An 18,871-nucleotide genomic window follows, 5' to 3' on the forward strand; every position below is an offset into this window, starting at 1 on the left:
TCAGATCTTCATTTCACAGCTGAAACCAAGAAATCCAGCCTATCGCCATGACTTGCACAAACAGTCTAACGCCTTCCCAGGAGAACGCATAAAGAGCTTTTCTAACTATGACATGATTTTTATAACACTCCAAGTAGTTTTAGCATGAACTATAGGAGATACAAAATCAAGAACAGTGATTCATTCAACCAATTATTTTTTGCATGACTTCTATGTTTTCAGATGCTGTTTTGTACATGCTTGGCATACTTCAGTAAACAATAAAAAAAGACAAAAATCGTGCCTCTATTCTACTACGGAGAAACAAACAATAAATGTAATAAACAGTAAACTACACAGTATGTGTATCAGATGGTGATGAGTGCTGTGGAAAAAAATGGAACAGAGTAAGAGGGTTTGGAAGTGAGGGGGTGCGGAGGCCATTGTAATTTTAGTAGGATTATCAGGATAGCCCCAAGTAAGAACGAGAAGATTTGAGCACAGACTTGAAGGAAGAGAGGTTGTTACAAAGCAGATATTTATCCCCACAGTGGGAAAGTTTAGTGCAAAGGCCCTAAAGATGGGAGCAAGCCTGGTTGGTACAAGGAATTATACAGAGGCCAATATAGAAGTGGAGGCAGGTGAGGGGGAGCGGTAGGATATTAGATCAAAGAGTAATAGGGAGGGAGTAACAGATCACATAGATCCTTACAGTCCATTGCAAAGACTTGGTTTATCCTTCGAGAGAGATGGGAAGTCACTGAAGATTTTGGACAGGTATAATAGAAACGTACATATAGATGGTCCTATGACCATAATGCAGTGCAGCTTAGAGCTTAGGAACATGAGTTGTAGAGTCAAACAGACTTGGGTCTGGATTTTTGTTCCACCTCTTACCAGCTGCATAACTCTTATTCAATTTTCTCATCTATAGAAAGGATAGTCCGTGCTTCAGAGGGTGGTTATAATTATTACTGAGGTAACGTTTAAGCTGCCTATGCCAGAGATTGTGTTTTTCAAGATGGTGGCAAAAAGGTATTTCCATTCTTTTTCCTTTTAAAAATCAGAGCCAAGTAACATAAGAGAAATCTGTAGTATAATATAAAGACCAAAAGTAGATGGAGAAATGGGAAATAGCCAAGACAGAGGAAGCAGTTCAGATCTAAGAACCTAAAAGGGAGATTGTTCCCACTTTCATGATAGCCCCCACCACCCTACTGTACCCCCTGCCCATGTCCACTCCTAGATATTAAGGAATAAATATTAATGCAAAAATCCCTGATCATTCTTACTATAACCATCACTGTTGTTATTAACAACATACATTAACAGAAATGACAATTATCTATGGTCCCAAATACGCCTGTTCTGATTCTCTTTCACTTACTCTTCTGTGGCAATCCATCCAGACACACCACCCTCATCTTAATCTTCCTAAAACTCAGCCTCGAACAAGATATCTCTTGGTCAAACATCTTAAAGGACCCTCCTTTGCCCACAGGAAGAAACTTACACTCCTTAAGCAGCTCCCTTCGTATCTCTCCAGGGCCATGTTCTTATGGGAATTCTGTGCCAGCCAAACTATTGTTCTTTGGATATGCCTTCTCCTATGCCTTATTCCATATTAGTCTTTTATTCAGAATTCCCTCCCTGATCATTTTCCACTTAGCAAAGTCCTACTCTCCTTCAAAACCTAAATCACATTTTACATCCTCTACCACCACTTTCTCACCTAACCAGCCCTCAACAGTCACTCCATTATCAGAACAATTTAGCACTCTCGTCTGTTCCATGCATTTATACTTAGCACCTGCTACCTTCTATTTTTACTTATCTTTGTATGCAATTTTCCTGTTTCCCCAGTTTCACTATAAATCTCTGAAAGGTTTAAAAATCTGAGACTCTCCAGAATTACTGAAGCTACAAGTTTTACCGAGAGCCCATCGGAGTTCAAAAGCACAGAAGGTTCAGAAGGCTCAGAAAAAGAGCAATCAAAAAAAATTAAAGATTCAGAAAATAGTGCCATTAAGAAGTCTAGAACACTTGCCATTATTTAGGTTAGAGAAAAGAAAGCTGGGAGAGACCTAGAAGTCTGTTTCAAGCAGAAGAGGATGTTAGGTTTATGGCTGTTCTCGATGTGCACTAAGGATGGGACAAAGAGAAAGGGACAAACCTGAAGTGATGAGATGTGAGGACTTAGCATAGACCCTGAGAACAGCTTTCTGACCATGAGGATTCTGAGAGACTGGAATGTACATTATCAAGGTAAAAAAGTTTTTCTTGAATTCCTCGAGTTTTTAATAATGATTCGGCTTCAGATCTGATATGTAAGGAGCTTGAAAAGTGTCACTCTTGTCCTTACATGAAGAAAAATCTGAACAGACTAAAAATCAACAACTTCTCTTTGACCCTCCAGAGAACTGAGGTCACAGGATAAAGGGTCACCTGAAAATCTGGAAGCTATAGGTAGATTCAGAGTCACAGCCTAGATCTGTTTACCTGAAGCAGAAGCTGCTGGAAGCACAAACCGGTAGGAAATGTAAATGGTAATTTTGACAAATCGAGGGAAGCTGAGTATGGACTGGTATGAGAATGAGAAACTCCTGGAGGTGGCAGTCTTGGGGGTGGGGGCCCCACACTTTCATGGGTTTTACATCCAGAACTCCACCAGGTTCTCACAGTGAAGAGCTGATAAAGATCTCCTGTGACCTTGGCACAGGGAGGGGAAGAGTAATCATTGTGAGATACTCACAAAGCATTCTTCACAGCAAAGGCCTACTTTCTAGGGAAAGACTCTATCAGAGCTTTATTCCACCTAGGGGAAGGTTTTTCCTCCCACTCCCAGGCCCCTCAAGTCTTCTTATCTCAACCAAGGGGATGAGGGGAAGCTAAGAAACACTTTGAAGGTCACAGCCCAAAGACAGGGGCCCATCAAAAGACTGGGATTTCATCAGAAGATTATAGAATGCTTCCCCTCCCCCAACCTCACCCCCACACCAACAGGGCCCCCATAAAATAACCGTGGATTACAGCTGAAAGAGATCCGAGATGCAGACTTTCTCTGAGGAGGACTACTTAGAGAAGCCCAAAGTCAAGAGAGGAGGTAAAAACAAGTGCACTAGAAGACTTTGAAGGCTCTGCCACCTACACCTACAACAAACATTAAATATAACCCAACTCCTAACTAGATTAACATAAAACCTCATGCTATAGGCCTATTTGCCTCAGTTCCTATTACAAAAATCAAATGCTATAAATTATAAACACTGTAAATGAAGAATGCCTTTGATGGGCTCAACCGTAGAGTAGACACAGCTAAGGAAAGAATCAGTGAGCTCCTTTGAGAAGACAGTGAAATAGGTCACTAGAAGCACTAATCATAATAGCCAAAAGGTGCACACAACCCAGAAGTTTATCAATAGATTAATAGGTAAACAAAATGTGGTACATAGCTACAATGGAATATTACTTAGCTATAAGAAGGAATGAAGTACTGATACAATAGATGCTATAACTTGAATGAATATCAAAAGCATGCTAAGTGAAAGAAGGCAGACACAAAAGGTCACATATTGTATGAGTCCAGTCATATGAAATATCCACAGTAGTTGAATCCAAAGGGACAGAAAGTAGATTGGTGGTTGCCAAGGGCTGCTGGGGGCGGGGGAAGCGGGCAGTGACTGCTTTTGAGGTGATGAAAATGTCTTGGAACTAGAGACAGATGGTGGTTGCACAATGCTGTGAGTGTACTAAATGCCGCTGAATTGTACACTTTAAAACGGTTACTTTTACATTTGTAAATTTCACCTCAATTGAAAAACAGTTCACCAGAAACTTCCCAAATTGAAATGCAAAGGGAAAAACAGAACAGGACATCTAAGAATTGTGCGATAATTTCAAAAGGTGTAACATACGTGTAATTAGAATAGCAGAGGGAGAAGACAGAACATTTGAAATAATAATGGCTGAGAATTTTCCAAAATTAGTGACAGACAACAAACAACAGATATAGAAAACTCAGATAACACTGAGCAGGTTAAATGCCAAAAGCCTACCCTCGCTATAACTCATTCAAACTGCAGACAACCAAAGAAAAAGAGAAAATCTTGAAAGAAGTCAGAGGTTAACAAACAAACAAATACCTTATTTATAGAAGAAAAAATAAGAATAATTACATCAGAAACCATGCAAGCAAGAAGAGAGTGGAGAGAAATATTTAAAGTGTTAAAACAAGCCACCAACCTACAATTCTATACCCAGCAAAATTATTCATCAATAGTGAAGGAGAAATAAAAGACTTTCTCAGACAAACAACAACTGAAGAACTTCATCGGCAGCACACTTGCCCTCTAAGAAATGCTAAAGGAATTTCTTCAGGGAGAAGAAAATTATATAGGTCCGAAACTTGGATCTATGTAAAGAAAGGAAGAGCATCAGGAAAAGATAAATGAAGTTAAAATAAAATCTTTGATTTTCTTATTCTTAGTTGATCTAAAATATAACTGTTTAAAGTAATAATAGTAACAATTTATTAAGTGATTATAGCATATGGATAAGAGAAATGAATGACAGCATCGTCGTAAGGCATGGAAGGGAGGAATTGAGAATACTCTAAGACATGAGCACTACACCTGAAGTGGTATAGTGTTATTTGGCAATGGAGTTAGATTAGTTAAAAATAATGATAAAAAATAAAGACAATTGTTTTCCCAAGGTTGTTGAGATATAATTCAATAAAAGAAGGGAAAGACGGGAAGTAAACGACATAATCCAGAAAGGAGACGGCTACGTGGACATGTGTGTGTGATTAGGGGCTGAGGAGTAGAGAAGGGCACATAGCAGAGAACAGTATTCAAATCCTTGGAGATGTCTTATCAAAGAAGAATGAGGCACATTCTTCATTGCTCCTGAGGACAGAAATGGTACCAATAATTAAGAGCTGTAGAAAAGTAAATTTAGGGGCCTGCCCAGTGGCACAGTGGTTAAATGTGCATGTTCCACTTTAGCGGCCCAGGGTTTGCCAGTTCAGATCCCGGTGCGGACATGGCACCACTTGGCATGCAATGCTGTGGTAGGCATCCCACATATAAAGTAGAGGAAGATGGGCACGGATGTTAGCTCAGGGCCAATCTTCCTCAGCAAAAAGAGGAGGATTGGCAGCAGATGTTAGCTCAGGGCTAATCTTCCTCAAAAAAAAAAAAAGAAAGGAAAAAGAAAAGTAAATTTAGACTAATAAAAAGATAAATTTTCCAGGCATTAGAGCTGTTCAAAAACAAGATGGACTGCTTGGGAGGTAGTGATCTCCCCAAGAATAGAATTTTTCAAGCACAGGAGGGAAGGAGACTGGAAATGATATCGTACAGTGCATTCTGCATTGGACCGGTGAAGGACAAGGATAGAAAAAAATGGCCTTTAAAATCACTTGAAACTTTACAATTCTATGATCCTACCTCTCGAGTAGACTTCAGTGTTAAAATTCTCCTTCACAAGAAAAATCCCATCTTGGATAAATCCTGCGAAACCTGGAGTTTCTCATCATTTGTGCAATAAAGATTGGCAGTGAAGCAACTGAATTTTAAATACATTTTAATATATTTATGGTCTGGATTCCTTGGCCGCAGGCATCTGAATATGACTCTGGCGAATGTGGGACATTTTTGGAAGAACATCAGGGGAATCACAGACGTGAATGAAGGCTGGAGGACCAGGCTTGGCCGCAGGAGTCCTCGAGGGAGCTCCAGAAGGCTAGAAAATAGGAACCTTGGCTACAGTCTCATCACAGAAAGAGTCAAGTCAATTCCCCCCTGCTATTATGAATGCACTCCAACTATTATTTATTTCTAGCCTTCTCAAGATCCAAAGCCTCAGTTAAAGTGTTTGATTGGCTGTGCTTAGATTGTGGACACACACTGACTATGCGGGGGGAGGAGAAGGAGACAGCCTGCACTCTAGAACTTTTGCCATTTTTTTTTTTCCTGAGGAAGATTAGCCCTGAGCTAACATCTGTGCCAATCTTTTTTTTTCCTTCTTTTCCCCAAAGCTCCCCAGTACATAGTTGTATGTTCTAATTGTAGGTCCCTCTAGCTCTGCTTGATGAGCAGCACTAGGTCTGTGCCCAGGACCCAAACCAGCGAAACCCTGGGCTGGCAAAGCGGAGCATGCGAACTTAACCACTCAGCCATAGGGCTGGCCTCAAGGGCTTTTGACTTTTATTGGGAGGCAGGCACTGGCTCTATCTCTATCTCTATCTCAGTCAGGAAATCAGAGCCGCACTAGTTATTTTAACAGAGAGATTTTAATTTAGGCAATTGGAGGGCTGAAAAATCAAATAAGAATGCTGAAGGGGCAGCCCAGTGGCGCAGTGGTTAAGTTTGCTCATTCCGCTTTGGCAGCCAGGGTTCGCTGGTTCGAATCCCCGGTGCGGACGTATGCACCGCTTATCAAGCCATGCTGTGGCAGGCGTCCCACATATAAAGTAGAGGAAGATGGGCACGGGTGTTAGCTCAGGGCCAGTCTCCTCAGCAAAAAGAGGAGGATTGTAGCAGATGTTAGGTCAGGGCTAATCTTCCTCAAAAAAAAAAAGAATGCTGAAGAAACACAGAGGCAATAACTGCAGGAAGCAGTTACCATCCCAGGGCTGCCAGAACAAAGGGCAGAGGCTGAGTATCAGAATCCAGAAGTAGGACAAACACTGCATTGCTGAAATCCAACGTCTAAGAAAGAGAGCAGAGGCCAGCTGCTGCTGGTCCCCTAAGAGCTCAAAGGAAGGGCCTGCAAATCTGAGACGTCTGAGGAGTGGGCGCTCTGCAGGCTGCTGCTGGTATGCCGAAGCCTGGTGCTGGAGACGTTGTAAGAAGCTGGACGCTGGAAAGAACCGCTGCTGCACGCTGGAAGGAACCACTGCTGCAGGGGTGAAACGGTGTTTCTGGGCACTGAAGACAGGAATAGCAAGTCAACAGGATTGAACAAGTCTCCTCTCCCCCCTCCCTCCTTCGAGGCTCCCTCTAGAAGCCCTCCACAAACATAAGTCAGCAAGCAAAGGAGAAACATTGATTTTCATAATCCCAGCCCCCATATCACAAAAGCAGGTACAGCGGAGTGGAGGAGAGCTGTGAGACAATTGCTTAATCATGGCACACCGTTCCACCGAGCGTCAAGTTTCCGAATTAAATGCTAGTAGAGATGGTTCATAAATAACTAGTGACCAGCGTTTTGCAGGGTACATCGGAAGAAAGCAAAGTCTCTTTAGAAATAGTCATTGAAACTCTGTACTTAACAGAACTCTGGGTTTGGAGGAATTACAAACCCGGGTATCAAGAATTCTCTCAATTACTGTTAAAGGCTCTGATAAAGGACACGGCAGGGGCTGGCCAGGTGGCGCAAGGGTTAAGTGCGCATGATCCGCTTCTCAATGGCCTGGGGTTCACAGGCCCGGATCCCGGGTGTGGACAGGGCATCGCTTGCCAAAGGCCATGCTGTGGTAGGTGTCCCACTATAAAGTAGAGGAAGATGGGCATGGATGTTAGCTCAGGGCCAGTCTTCCTAAGCAAAAAGAGGAGGATTGGCAGCAGTTAGCTCAGGGCTAATCTTCCTCAAAAAAAAAAAAAAAAAAAAAGGACACAGCAAATGCAGGGCAGACAGCGAAATGAGAACCTGGAGTACATGCAGAAGTTAATATTTGTTTAAATTAATTGGACAGCAGTGGCTCGCAAGCTAGTGCTTGACAGATGTTGTTTTAGGAGGTGTATATAGTTCTAAGAGGTACCCAAAGAAAGAAAAAATATTCTGTGATCTCTTGGAGCTTCAGGATTCACGTTAGCATATTAAGGAGCCTGAGAGTCTTACAGTAAAGAGAAATGCTTAACTTTAAACCAGTGTTTCTCTGATTTATTTAAACCAAGAGCCTGGTTTCAATAAGCATCTCCCTGAATGAGTAGGTTTTTTTAGAACACAGTTTAGAACACAATCCATTGCTGTATATTGTCTGTAAATAGCATTTAATTCCCTATTTCATAGAATAAATTCATTTTCTTTTCATCTCTTGTTGTCTTAATAAAATCAAAATCTAAAACCCCTCTGGATGTCATTTTACAAAAATGTTCAGATCTGACGGGTTCAAGCTATTACTTGCAGGCAAGATTCTGGTGCCAAGGCCAGTCCAGTTAAGCAACACTCCCCTTAGCATGCTACCTCATTGGGCCCTAGGCACTTCCGGATGGGTCCCACACAACCCACGTGGAGTATTTCCCCATGGTGAGACACAATAGAATTGTTCATAGGCAGCCCCACGGCTTTTCTGGGTAGATTATACTCTTCCTTATTTTCCCAAAATTCCAAAATTCCAAAATTGGTGACCATCAGGGGGGAAAAAGCACCCAGTTCTCCCCCCCAAATATAATTTGGCTAAAATCAATAATGGGCTTCTAAGAAAACTGGAATACCTATTGTTGTATTATGAAATTTGATAAACACACCCCTCACCAATGGCAATTTTAACATATTCCATGCTGGGTCATTTCACTTCACCTGATTATTCCAGGAAAGAGGGGTCTGTCTCCACACTCAATTTGAAAGCAAACTATAAAAAGACCCCAAGATTCTGAAAGTTCCCAGATGGTGCTTTGTAAATGCATAAAACTCACACTCTGGCTCAGTGTCTCCCCACACTCTCCCTCTCTTCCCTTCCTCTTTCTCCTTCTCTTTTACAAAATTTCCTGATTTATGGGTAACTGAGAATTTTTCTCTTGCCTATTATCACTTTCTGTTAAAGGGCTGGAAAGCAAACTTGCAATTTGGGTTAAAATGGAACGTGGCTTCAAAGAACCGAGCTAAAGCGGGGAACCTTAAGGAAATATTAAATGGCAGAGCAACATTTCAGAAATTTGAAAGCCCAAATTAGTTAAGAATGACAAATATAACTCTGCTTTTATGGAACACAGGCAAGTTAAATTTCATTTCAAAAAGATATAAATTCTTTCCTTTTTGTAGGATTGTATATAAAATAAATGAATTCCAGTTCCATATTTTCAATTTCCAGATGCTGCATCAAGCTTCAGACATCTTTGGAAGACTGCACCCTGTGTTTTCATGTCATGGGAGAAGTCCCAGGATGTGAGATTTTATATCAGAGAAAATAAGATCTCTGCTCTAAGATACTTGTAAAGGAGAGTTATTTAAATTAAAGTAACTAGCATTAATGTAGAAATTTACAGTTTATAAAAGATTTTCACTGATATTATTTCACTTGGTTATCCAAATAGCCCAGGAGGGAAATTAAGAGGTATTGTTGTTATTATCTTCCCTGTTTTTCACTGGAGGACATAGAAACAGAGAGGTTACATGACTTGCCCAGGAACACACAGGAATAAGAGGCAAGGATGACCTAAATCCAAGACATCAAACTCTTGAGCCTGTGATCTTTTCACATGCATTCTCTATCCCACCTGAGGGTCTGCTCCAGCTCAGATTCAAGGCCAGCTACTATCATCAGCTCAGCAAGTGAAGTCTTAACTAGACACTTGGAAAAAAGGATTCACATCGCTTTTAAGACTTAAGAACCATAAAACAGCATTTCTGTACTGAAAATATTTTGTACAGAATTTTATTAAAAAATCTTAAAAGAATTAAAGCTATTCCTTGCTTGACAAACTGTTAAGTTGAATACATTCATTAAGTTAATTTACCTTCTAAAAAGAGCAAACAGTATAACTTATATCTCAATAAGTTGATTTTTAAAAAGAGTAAACATTAATTTTAGATAATTTTTGTATATAAATTTATCATAAAACTTATACAAATAATTTGGGGAGTTCCATGCTTTCTTCTTGCTCTCTGCTACTTCTATCGTCAGAGTGCTAATTTCCATATCAAATCTAAATTCTGGCTATTAGCTAATGTCCAATGTATCAATTGTTTGCTATTTTCAACACTACTGATTTGAGATTTTAACCCTCAATGGGGAAGAGTCACCAAGCATGCAACAAAATGGTTTGAACAATTATATTAATTTTCTAAAGCCTATAGATATTTTCTAATTTCTATCAGCAGCAAAACCCCATGAAACATTGGGGCAAGCTTGCATTATTGGGAGAGAAAAAAAGAGATGGTTGTTTAGTTATCTCTGCCTATTTAAAAATATGCAATTCATTCATTCCTTCATTTGGCACATATTTGTTGTGTGGACTGTTAAAGATGCTAGTGAAAAACAGAAGGTTTAAGTGATAAAAACAATGTAAATACCTGTTTACTGAGCACGTGTTATGTGGGCACTAAAAGTATGTAAAAGCTACTTAAGATAAGTTTAAAACTCAGCTCAGGTGCCCAAGTTTGGTGATCATTGCCTCTAAATAGAAAGAATATGTAAGTCATGCCTAGAGCATAAAACCCAGTCCAAGACCGAGCTCATTCAAGATTTTTGTACCTGAAATTCAAATCAGTGCCCAATACAGTCTGTGATCCATAAGGCAAAGTCAAGTACAAAAAGGTTGTGGGCAACATACTAGAAATAGAAGGAAACTACCTCAATATAATAAAAGCCATATATAAAAAGTCCACAGTTAACATCATACTTAATGAAGAAAGACTACAGCTTTTTCCTTCAACACCAGGAGAAAGGCAAGAATGCCTGCTCCTGCCACTACCGTTCAATGTAGTGCTAGAAGTCCTAGCCAGAGCAATTAGACAAGAAAAAGAAAAAAGCATCCAATCAGAAAATAAATAAAATTATCTCTGTTCACAGATGACATCATCTTATATGTGGAAATCTATAAAGACTCCACCCAAAAACTGTTAGAACTGATAAATGATTTCAGCAAAGTTTCAGGATACAAAATGAATGCACAAAAATCAGTTGTGTTTCTATACACTAAAAATGACCAATCTGAGAAGAAAATTAAGAAAACAAGCCCATTTACTATAGCCTCAAAAGGATAAAGTAAGATTAAACTTAAGCAAGGAGGTAAAAGACTTGTCCACTTAAAACTATAAAATATTTGTAGTATTTGGTGCTAAAAGAATTGAAAGAAGACAAAAATAAATGAAAGACAACCTGCACTCATGGATTAGAAGACTTAATATTGTTAGAATGTTCTTACTACCCATAGTGACCTACAATCCAATGCAATTCCTATCAAAATCTCAACGGTATTTTTTGCAAAAATAGAAAAACCATCCTAAAATTCACATGGAATTTCAAGGGACCCAAAATAGTTAAAACAACCTTGAAAAAGAAGAACAAAGTTAAAAGCCTCACATTTCCTGATTTCAAAACATACTACAAAACAAGAGTAATTAAAACAGTGTGGTGTATATATATAATCTGTCTTGGCATAAAGACAGATAAATAGGCCAATGGAACAGACTAGAGAGCCCAGAAATAAACCCTTGCATATGTATCTGAACTCAATGGGTTTGTCTCTCGGTGAGTATGAAGCCAAAAAGCACAACTAAGGCAGAAGTAGGTGAAGGAAAAGGTTTATTGCTTGCACAAACAATGGAGAACACCTGGGATATTTCCCACAAGCAGTGTCTCTCTGAGCTCAGCTCCGGTGGTGACTTTATACACAAGACAGCAGTGGATAACAGGTTTATTTGTCACAACTGAGTAACAACTGTGTTTAATCAGGGTGCACCTGTAGCAGGTAAACACGCTGTTACATAACGAGTTTAAGGGAACTTTTGGCCACTTGGAGCTGGAGCATTTTGTAGGAGTCTTGCTGCAAGTGTGTAACTTTCTCTGCAAGATGGCACCATCTGCAAAATGGGGACATCAACCTCTGAAAAACAGAACACAGTTTTTTCTTGTCTGGAAAACCTTTGACTGCCCATGTTAGTTATTGATCAGATCCTTAGTAACCCTTTCTTTGCCTGGTTCCCTGGTCACACATACATGGCTAAATGATTTTCAACAAGGGTGCCAAGATTACACAATGGGGAAAGGATAGTCTTCAACAAATGGGGCTGGGAAAACTAGATATCCACATGCAAAAGAATGAAATTGGACCCTTACCTTAACTCATATAGAAAAATTACCTCAAAATGGATTGAAGACCTAAATGTAAGACCTAAAACTATGAAACTCCAGAAGAAAACATAGGAAGAAAATTTTAGAACATTGGATTTGGCAATGATTTCTTGGATATCACATCAAAAGCACACAAAATAAAAATTAAAAAGACATAATTCTACAGCAAACTTAAAAACTTTTGTGCATCAAAGGAAACAATGAACAGAGTGAAAAAGGAACCTTCATAATGGGAAAAAATATTTGCAAATCATATATCTGGTAAGGGGTTAATATCCAGAATATATAAGGAACTTCTATAATTCAACAACAACAAGAAACACAAATAACCCGATTATAAAATGGGCAAAGGACTGCAATAGACAACTCTTCAAACGAAACATATAAATGGCTGATAAGCATATGAAAAAAATGTTCAACATCACTAATGCACATCAAAACCACAATGAGATATCAACTCAAATCCATTAGGATGGCTACTATAAAAAAAAAAAACAGAAAATAACAAATGTTGGTGAGGATGCAGAGAAATTGGAACCCTTGTGCACTTTTGGTAGGAATGTAAAATGGTGCAGCCATTATGGAAAACAGTATAGACGTTCCTCAGAAAATAAAAAATAGAATTACTATATGATCCAGCAATCTCACTTCTGGGTATTTATCCAAAATAATTCAAAGAAGGATCTCAAAGAAATATATGCATATCCATATTTATTGTAGTACAGACAAGAGGTGGATGCAACCAAAATGTCCATAGACAGGCAAATGGATAAAGAAAATACGGTATATACATACAATGGAATATTATACAGCCTTAAAAAAGAAAGAAATCCTGTCACATGCTACAACATGGATGAACTTCAAGGACATTCTGCTAAGTGAACTAAGCTAGTCATAAAAGGACAAATACTATATGATCTACTCATATGAAGTATCTAAAGTAGTTAGGATCACAGAAACAGAAAGGAGAAAAGTGGTTGCCAAGGGCTGGGGGATAGGGCAAGGGAGAATTAGTGTTAATGGGTATTCAGTTTCTGTGTTATGAAATGAAAAGGTCCTAGGGATCTTTGGGGAATATACTGAACCCTACTGAACCGTACACTTAAAAATGGTTAAGATGGTAAATTTACTACATGTTTTTCAACACAATAAAAAAAAAAGGGTCATAGCAATTGGATGAACTGATAACAAAATAAGAGCTGAGGCTCACTTGCAGGGCAAAACAGACAGAGGAAACAAGTCATGAAGGGAGCCATGTGGCATGTCTCTATGACAATCTGTATAACTCCACTGGAACGATCTTTCTTGTCCTCAGCACATACAACAGGCTATGTGCCCACACAAGGACTCCAGCACCATGGATATGTAAAGATGCCATTCAATGTTGACCAATCCAAGGAAAACTACCATGCTTGCTTTAAAAGGATATTATTGTTTCTTGTCGCTTATTTGTTTGTTTTTTACCATGCATGGTAGAATTTTAGGATTTTCTTGGATGTGCTAGTGAGGGATAATTTTCCTAAAGAACAAAGACCTTCTCAAGAAACTGGAAGTTTATTATAAGAGTACAGTAAGCGCTATAGAAATCCACCATGGGGGGCTCACTGCCCAGCGGGGTCTCACAGGAGCTGGACTAGAATTAAGGCTCCTCTCTCCATGCCTCTTCTGCATGTGGTGGGTTGATGATGGAGTAGAGTGGTTTAGAGTTTAGACTCCAACTGAGACTGCCTAAATTTTGATCTACCTCTTATTAACTCAGTGTCCTTGATTTCATCATCTATTAGGGGGCTAATATGGCGAAGTGTTTAGAACAAAATCCAGAAGGGAGTAATCTCAGTAAGTATTTTGTCTATCTCCATCTACAGCCCATCTTTCTCTGCTTATTACCTAGCTTCTACTTGACTCAACAAGATGGCTGCCCTCTCTGTCCCCTTTCAGTTCAAAAGCCTACTGTCTAGAAACCCACATCTCCTAGTTTGACTTATTGAGAGAGAGAGAAGTTGATTCAGTGACAGCCGTGGTCACATAACATGTAAGGATGCCCCTTGCTCTGGACAGGGCAAGGAACTAAGCATGTCTAATACATAGAAAATGGTTTTTTTTTCTCTTACATACATAATATTTTAACATTTTATTAGACAGTGAAAGTTTTCAGCAGAGCCTGTCTCCAATACCATAATATACAGTGGGGAGACAGGATTTAGAACTCACTTTTTAATGCTCTGCAAGGCCGGTGTTTTTGTTCCTATTTTGTGAAAGAGAAAACTAAGACAAAGAGAGGTTAAGTGAGTTGTCCAAGATTAAGTGAGAGTAAATGACAGAACGAGCGTTTCATTTTAACTTTGTCAACTCCAAAATCACTACTTTCTCCATATTGTCTCCCTATTAATTGTTTAACATAAGTTCACTTTTCCACAAATTTTGCAGAACATAGGAATTCTATTATGACCTGTGTTACTTCTTGGCTTATAATGAATTTTTTTTGCTACTTGATATAAGGAGTTTCACCCATATTAACTACTTCTTGTCTCTAATCTTTTGATTTCTAGCCTATCTACTAGACTTCAATATTAATATGACTATACACCTATCATCAGTTTAACAAAATGTCTATTTGGGAAGAAGAATTATAGATTATTTTCATTATTTTTATTACCTTTCTTACATAATATTCGTGCATGCTATCTACAGTGTTCTCAGCAAAGGCATAAAATGATTGCTTAAAGAAAAAGGAAATTCTTACCAGATTCATCCCTATATTCTTGTTTTCAATTCTCTACAGAGAAGTAATTTAGAAATAAAAAATGGAGAGAGAGGCTGGGAAGAGAAAGAAAAGGAGACAATTATTTCCAAAGAGGTTATGATCACTCCTTGAAAACAGAATAGTTCTCAAAAATGCTAGAATCCTGGTTTGAATATGATGTGCAAGGATTGTCCATTTCAGCCTTGTTTGTGATACCAGAAAACTAGATGCCATCTAAGGCCCACAGTGGTGATACCACTTCAGTATTGCCTGCTTAATCAATCCTTACAAAAGCTGTCCCATGTGAGCACTATGAAGGCAATTTCCACTCAAGCAGGAATCAGTCCTAGAATTATAAACTGACTATCAAATAACACTCTTCATCGTATAGCCGAGGAAACAGGCCCAGTAACAGCGTGAGACTTGCTTAAAGTCACACCCTTTGGTTGGTTCCTACTTAGTAATCAAATGAATCAGAAGTCTTCTTTTTCAACAAAAACAGGACCAATAGTTGGTTGATAAATAGAAAAAGCAAATTAAAGTATACAATCATAAAAAATTATAACATTCATAATATAATTCTTAATTTTTTCTTAAAATACATAAATTTACACAAATTTACATTTTTTATCATTGTTGGACCACAGGCTTCTCTGTGAGAATGGGACCACTGATGGGAGTTCCAAATCTTCTTTCTTACCACATCTATAATGTATTAATGCATTGCCTGTGATTTTCCATTTCAATTTCTTTAAAGTGAAAACTTAAAGAAACTTACAAAGCAATCTGAGGGTGGAATTTCTTTTAGAATTTTATCATTTATTTTCAGTTTTTTATAGTTGTCTCATGCCTACTTCAACAGCAATTTCTTTTAGCAAACACCTTTATTGAGCCTTTTTAAGGCGTTCAACTTGGTTTTAGCATGCCTATTTCATCGGTTTATGCAATATTCAATTAAGTAACTTTATGACAATAGCAATACAACTGGCATGCGGAGATTTCAGACAAACTCAGCTGACTCCAAGTAAACATGCACCCTACCTGCGGGAGCACATGTGCCCAGGTGTAGCAAGGAGAAGCATGTTACCTACAGTTAGCTTTCAGAGTATCAGAAGCATCAGGGAGTATTATTTACTTGTAGAGGTTATGACAAGCTTCCATTAATCCAGAAAGTCAGTTAAGTGGAGATTGCAGTTGAACTTGAAAGTAAGTTTGCTCAACTCAAGATTCTCTCTACTGTTTTCAAATTAATCTCTAGCCAGGTACGTGACAATCAGTTCAGTGATATCTTAAAAACAGACTACATGTCTTAAAGGGTGCTTATATTCTCTTATCCAATGACATTTGCAGAAAGAGGTTGAAGGAAAAGAGAGAGCAATTTTTGAACATGCCGTGGACAGTTTTGCAAGGTCTGTTTACCTGGTTGTTACTGTTTTCTTTTTAAGCTTTCTGTAAGAATTGAATGCTAGATAGTGATATCAAAAAATAGTATTTGTATCAGTCAGGGTTCTCCAAGAAACAGAATCAATAGGATAGATAGATGATAGATAGGTAGATAGATAGGTAGACAGATAGATAAATGATAGAGATAAAGAAATTTTATGGAATTGGCTCTTGTGATTGTGAGGACTGGCAAATCCAAACTCTATAAATTTGTAGGACAGGCTGGCAAGCTGGAAACTTCAGCCCAGACTTCTGAGTTACAATCTTGAGGCAGAAGACAGAATTCCTTCTTCTCTGGGAAACCTGTTTTTGCTCTCAAAGCCTTTCATTGATGAGATGAGACCCACACACATTATTGAGGATAATCTTCTTTAAAGTTAACTGATAGAAATGTTAATCATGTCTACAAAATACCTTCACAGTAACACCTAGTGTTTGACCAAACAACTGAGCACCATAACCTAGCCAAGCTGACACATAAAATTAACCATCACAGTGTCCCTATGGCAGAGCACATAGGATGGTTTTAAATCAAAATTAGAATCATTGACTAAGATTTACAATCATTTCTGTTTTCCATATCACCAAAAAAAATGTTTTCAGTCAACTTAGAGGCAAACATTTTCTAAAAAATCTCTTTTATTCTATCCTAGGCCCCTGTGCTTTTTACCCAATTGGCTTATTGATGGAGGCAATTCATGCTTTAACAATGCCAAAGCCATCTTGAGAAAGAAGAACAAAGCTGGAGGTATCACGCTCTCTGATTTCAAACTATACTACAAACCCATAGTAATCAAAACAGTATGGCACTGGCATAAAAAAAAAAAGGCATAGATAAATAGAGCAGAATAGAGAGCCCAGAAATAAACCCACACTTATATGGTTAATTAATCTACGACAAAGGAGACAAGAATATACAACAAGGAAAAGACAATCTTTTTGATAAATGGTGTTGGGAAAACTGGACAGCTATGTGCAAAAGAATAAAACTGGACCACTTTCTTACATCACATACAAAATAAACTCAAAATGGGTTAAAGACTTCAATGTAAGAGCTGAAACCATGAAACTGCTAGAAGAAAACATGGGTAGTAAAATCTTGGACATCGATCTTAGCAATATTTTTTTGGATGTGTCTCCTCCGGAAAAGGCAACAAAAGCAAAAATAAACAAATGGGACCACATCAAATTAAAAAGCTTTTATGCAGTGAAGGAAACCATCAACAAAATGAAAAGGCAACCTACTGAATGGGAGAAGCTATTTGCAAATGATATATCTGATAAGGGGTTAATATCCAAAATTAGAACTCATATAACTTAATGTCAAAAGAAACAAACAATCCTATTAAAAAATGGACAGAGGACCTGAATAGACATTTTTCCAAAGAAGATATACAGATGGCCAACAGACACATAAAAAGATGCTCAACATCACTAATCATCAGGGAAATGCAAATCAAAACCACAGTAGATATCCCCTCACACTTGCCAGAATGGCTGTTATCATAAAGACAAGCAATAACAAGTGTTGGTGAGGAGGTGGAGAAAAGAGAAAGCTCATGCACTGCTAGTGAGAATATAAATTGGTGCAGCCACTACGGAAAACAGTATGGAGGTTCTTTAAAAAAATTAAAAATAGAACTACTATTAAAAATAGAACTACCGAAAAACTAAAAATAGAATTACCATAAATGATACTCTGCAGCATTATTTACAATGGTAAAGACATGGAAGAAAGCTAAGTCTCCATAGACAGACGAATGGACAAAAAAAGGTGTGATATATACATATAGAATAGACTATTACTTAACCATAAAAAAGAATGAAATCTTGCCATCTATGACAACATGGGTAGACCTAGAGGATATTATGTTAAGTGAAATAGGTCAGAGAGAGACAAATACTGTATGATTTCACTTATATGTGGAATCTAAAAAAAAAGCAAATGAACAAACAAAACAAAACAGAAACAGACTCATAGATACAGAGAATAAACTGTTGGTTGCCAGAGGGGAAAGGGTGGGGGGTTGGGCAAAATAAGTAAAGGAGATTAAGTGGGACAAATTTCTAGTTATAAAATAAATAAGTCATGGGGATGTCATGTATAGCATGGAGGAAATAGTCAATAATATGGTAAAAACTTTGTATGGTGACACATAGTTACTAGACTTACCATGGTGGTCATTTCATAATGTATAAATGTAGAATTACTATGTTGTACACCTGAAACTAACATAATATTGTATGTCAACTATACTTCAGTAATTAATTAATTATTTAACTCCTAATAATGACAAACAATATAGTTATTTTTATACATAGCCATAAAAAAAACATGGAAAAGGAGAAAGAGGAATTTGGGACAGTTGCTTTCAAGAAAATAGATGAACCTAACAAAAGACAATGGATCTGTGGCCCTCTTGGTTCCCAGCCTCATCTCAAAGTCAACTCGCAAAGGTCCCAAAGGTCCCAAAGGGAGTAAAGGAGCTGTGGCTCCTCCATCTTAATTCAGCCCATGGCTCATTGGTCGGGATTTAGCTCACTTGGTTCCAGTCTGACTTTTCTAACGAGTTCATCCCGAAGAAAGAAAATCATTTTGATCTACATTTAGTAAACTTTTCTCTTTAATCAGTGTGGCTGGTTTTATTGCATGGTTTGAATTTTGCTGATCTGTCATTCCTGCT

The sequence above is a fragment of the Equus asinus genome, chromosome 12 (assembly GCF_041296235.1).
Source record: "Equus asinus isolate D_3611 breed Donkey chromosome 12, EquAss-T2T_v2, whole genome shotgun sequence".
NCBI lineage: Eukaryota > Metazoa > Chordata > Mammalia > Perissodactyla > Equidae > Equus > Equus asinus.